This window comes from Ascaphus truei, chromosome 8, assembly GCF_040206685.1.
Source record: "Ascaphus truei isolate aAscTru1 chromosome 8, aAscTru1.hap1, whole genome shotgun sequence".
Lineage (NCBI taxonomy): Eukaryota > Metazoa > Chordata > Amphibia > Anura > Ascaphidae > Ascaphus > Ascaphus truei.
The window spans coordinates 10,614,226-10,619,248 of NC_134490.1; the positions used below are offsets into that span (position 1 = coordinate 10,614,226).

Below are 5,023 nucleotides of genomic sequence, written 5' to 3' on the forward strand. Positions count from 1 at the left end.
GGTAATTGCAAAAAGGAGGGACACACAAGGGAAATACTATGTTTAGATGCGTGGGAGTGGGCCAGAAGAAAGTACAATAGGACTTGAAACATTGCCCCCCCACCTTCTTATAAGCCCCCTTTTTACAAGTATTGCTCCTTCTTGATATTAGGTATTCGGTGGTGTGTATATTATTCACTCATTACTCCATGGTGCTTTTTTCATGTATATATCTCTCTTTTATGTGTGTTAGTGATTTATTGTCACCTAGTATTTCAGTGTAACTGTTTGTTAACTTTCAGGACTGTGACAGTAGAAGTTTACCTTATATGCTGTTTTCTACTGATATATACAAATTGAATTAGAGACAGTGCTTTGTAGGTAGTTTTGTTGTTTGTGTGTGGGTCACCTTTATTTAAATACTGTGACTATATTTAGGGTTTACAGGGACCCTTGGTGTTACCCTCACCTAATTCAGTGTTTGATAGAGTTTTTTTTTGCCTAGGTGGTGCTGGCTCTTGTTTGTTTGTACCTTTGATTTTACAAGTTCAATGTCCCATTATTAGTGAAGGCATTATAATCCCCAATGCAGGCCTTGTATCCTATGTGCATGCGTGTGAAGTGGAACGCTGCAGCCGTGCGTGTCATTAACCAGGAAGTGGAATTTCTCAGTTTACAGGCAAAGCATTAAACCTTTCTGTAGGAAATTCCTATGGCCCGGAGGAGCTACAGCAGAAGCTGTATAGTGGCGATGTGGGGGGAGGCGCAATTCAATTTGTCTGTTTTGTATATATATATATATTAATATATATTTTTTTTAAAGTAGATTAGTAAATAAGAAGGTGCAGGTAATACAGGAATACAGGTGTGTCATGCCACAAAACAAGTTAACCCCCTGGCTGCCAGCAATGCATTGCAAAGCAATTCCAATGTGCGAACCTGAAGAAGGGAGTTATGCTGTAATTCAAGCTCATGTATGGGAACATTTCCTAAGTATCCCAGTCAGCTAATAATGCTCGTATGATGCTGGAAATACTCACAACAGTGACTAGCAATGAAACACACCAGCAATCCTATTATTTTATTGGAGTAAAAGAAAAATACAAAATTGAGAAACACCCTGCCCTTGATTAAAGCAAACAATTTAATAAAAATGCATTGAATCCTAAATACTTAATTATACTGTAGATGTTTGGACAGGGATCCCATTGGCTCCTGAAAGCACTTGTCAATGATTGAATAGTTTCAGTTTGTGTATAAAACCAGAACCATCAGGCATTGCTGGTAGACCTGTACATCCTAGATCTCCATCCCTACAGCAGATTATAACTAGAAGAACAATCATGCCTGGATCAAAGGGTGGTGGATGCAAAGATTCTGACCGTAAGTAGTTCTTTATGATAGCGAATAGTGTTCCATGGAATTTACTAGTTGGTTCCTCTATTATACATGCAAAAGTCTGGACTGAATGACACAGAGATGTTATTAGATGTATATAGTTATTGCAAATATATGTATTCTATTGGAACTTAAACAGTGGAAAGAGGATAGTTTTAATGTGTGCATAGTTCTTTATGGTGCTGCTGTTCTATTTAGCAGAGAGATACATAAAGATCATTTGAAAGTCAATTAAACGGTTCCAAATGTATCATCAGAAAGAGATATTTTTTCCTGAAATAGAAACTGTAAGTGCATTACATACAGTATATGAAACATGTAAACCAAGGCATTGTGCCTACATTTGAAGCAGATTGTTAAAATATTGAAATGTTAATGCAACTCCGACCTGCAGGGTGTTTGGAAGTAAGGAAAAGGGAAAAACATGAGGGGAAAAAACACTGAATTGTGAAAAGTAGCTTCTTTTACTCTCCTCAACTCCCTCACTGATATGCACTCACCCTAATACATGGATGCATGACCATTTCTATTGTTAACCTATTGGCAAAAATGCACTTGTTGAACCCAATTCATCCACTGTAGGTTTTCAAAGCTTTTGCATGATTGGCCATTAGCTATCACACATTCATGTTGTATTTACGAGGTCTATAAAAACCATTCAAGATTTGCACTTATCTGTCTCAGTGATATTCATTCTCTCTCATTTCAGCATGTGCACCAGCTAAATCATGCAAGGACGCATGCCCTGCCCCAAAATGCCCAGGTAAGAAAATCTGCACGGTCAATCAGATCTTAATCCTGTTGTTTACGAGAGGGCCTGTAATTCATTGTGCAGCAATATGCACAGTCACACTGTTTGTGTTTTTTCTCTTTCCTGTACTCCCAATAAAGTATAAAACAATGCATCAATACACTTATTACTATAGGGGGAACAACAGTCATTTAAACCTGGAGCATACAATGGAAAGGAAAGAATGACTCTAGAGACCATGATGAGGCTTGTTATGTATAAAGTTGATTAAGTTAAACACTGCTCATTTGAACCAGCAATCTCCTTCACATCACTGCCTTCTCCTTGTCTGTAATTGTATGAGAGGGTTTTGCCTTTTCCCAAAAATTGGTCTCTTTAAAACAAAAACTGAAATAATAACTTGTATACAATAAGGGTGGGCATCCTCACTGGTGTTTTGTTTTTGTTCTAAAACTTTTTCATGTTTTTGTTAGAAAGAGATGGGCAAAACTGGGTGTCTGAAATCAGAGTAAGATCTGTAGAAAGATTGGCCTGGATTATTATCATACTCTTAACATGGAAATAAATGGAAAATATGTTCAATGATGTAAAATTCCATAGATTGTGGTGTTTAAAATATGGGGAGTTTAGGATCAGAAGGGAATTTTAAAGGAATAATACAGATTTACATCGGTGAAACTCATTGGAAGTTTATGGGTCTCCTGATACTAAAAATCAGTGAGACCGACTTCAAATGAGACTGATTTTGAATAAATGAGACCTGACAGATCTGTAGGGTCACCTGTATCTTCATTTATGGATTATCAATATTCCAGTACATGGGAGTTGAATAATTTCTGTGCGCTTCTGTGTCCCTTCTTTTAGTGTAGAATTAATAAAAGTCCCTCAATGTTTGGCGTTTCTGTTTTAAATAAGCTGCCTTTGTACGATATGATTTTTTTACTGACATTTCCATCATTTAGAAGTAGTCATGTATCTCAGCCATTCCTTCAAATTATACTTCTATTTCTCATCAGAACCTTGCCATCAAGGTCATGGGGGTAGCGGCGGTGGAGGTCATGGAGGTGGAGGTCATGGAGGTGGAGGTGGAGGTCAAAGCAGTGGAGGTCACGGAAGTGGAGGTGGAGGTCAAAGCAGTGGAGGTCACGGAGGTGGAGGAGGAGGTCACGGAGGTGGAGGGCAAAGCAGTGGAGGTCACGGCTGTCAAAGCAGTGGAGGTCACGGAGGTGGAGGTGGAGGTCAAAGCAGTGGAGGTCACGGAGGTGGAGGTGGAGGTCACGGTGGTCAAAGCAGTGGAGGTCACGGAGGTGGAGGTCACGGAGGTGGAGGTCAAAGCAGTGGAGGTCACGGCTGTCAAAGCAGTGATGGAGGTGGAGGTCATGGAGGTGGAGGTGGAGACAAGAAGTAAACCATCAGAATCCATCTTGTGTGTTGACTGAAAGGACTAAACATTCTGTTAACTCTGTTTACATTACTTCTTAAGTGATCAGCAATTACAAACTCTTTTAAAATGTCTGATTACACATATTAAAATAAACTTATTAAACCATTTACTGTCTGATTTGTGCTGTACATTTTTTCAAATGTATTTCCACTGATTTAATGGAAAGGTACAGTAGAGCCAGTAGCACTGCAGAGAATGCTACGTTACTACAAGATTACAACAGAGGGCTCTCTGTTATATACAGATCTGATGAACATATAAATCTTTTCAGACCAAATCATTAAATATTTTCATGTGAGTTGTAGGAATGAAAATGCATTCGTCAAACAAAAGATTTCTACATGAGGAGTCCAAATTCACATCGAACTCAAGTAAAATATAATAAGCACTAACAAGAAAGGTGGATTTAAACTTGGCCTTTTTGGAGTTAGGTAAAGTCTATATTCATAACAGTAAGAGCTTGAGCGGACAGCAATGTTTTGCAAAACAATACAGCATGTTGCTGCTCATTTGGCAGTGAAGGATTTAAGAGAAAGCATGTTAACATTAATCAATTCACACACATGCCTCTAACACATAAAATCCCTCCTTCCAAACACAACCTTCACCCAAACACATACAGATTCCCTGAAACAAGACGTATGTGTCTCATACAGTATATAATGGAAAAGGAGGAAACAAAGAGTGGGCAAAAACCAACAATCCTAAAAGTAATGGCCAATCAGGATTAAATGTGAGGTCAATAGCTATAACATAACACAGAGAGCAGCAGTTAATTGTACAAACATGGGCCTGAAAGCAGAACTGATCAAATATTTTTTTTAAATGTCCAATAATTTGTTTTTATCTGAATTTATATGTAAGAGTTTTATGTTACGGGAGCCTTTGGGCTTCTTTTGTCTTTGCTTGAGTTTCATTCATGTTTATCATCAGTGGTCTCAATGACCCTGATGTAGAACAGGATTTCCCATAGAACAATTCAGCTGGTATCATTCTTATGCTTATTGTTATAAATAAAGTACAGGTAAACACAATAACAAAGTGAAATAAAAGTATATGAATGGATACAATGATGTGATAAAGTAGTCTGCATAGAAGTGAAGTGCACATATACCTCTAGCTCCTGGGACCAACATTGGCCCTAAAAATATAATAAAGAGCCAAATCACTGGTATATTTTACCGATCTGCTGTCATACAAACCTGCATTCCTATAGGTTATAGCCAACCCCCACGAGAGTCACGGTGCAGCAGGAATCACATCTCTGCAAAGACATCAGCAGCAGCCGGAAGACTCTTTGTTGCATTGCCTGTATTTGCCTTGCTGCTTGTAAGTAGGGCTCTGATTTTTCATATCTGGATGACCAGCGGTGTTCTCATTTGTCCAAACCATTTTATGGCATAGTTCTTTTTATTTAATAAATAGTTTTTATAGTCACTAGGAGTCTCTAT

General features: G+C 38.3%; 1 long non-coding RNA gene across 1 annotated transcript; it reads left to right on the top strand.

Moving 5' to 3' along the window:
• Positions 1-2,083: 2,083 nt before the first annotated feature.
• Positions 2,084-3,681, top strand: LOC142500873 (uncharacterized). The gene is made up of 3 exons (XR_012803326.1): positions 2,084-2,140; positions 3,145-3,234; positions 3,346-3,681. It is a non-coding gene; the product is annotated as an uncharacterized LOC142500873 (long non-coding RNA).
• Positions 3,682-5,023: the final 1,342 nt, after the last annotated feature.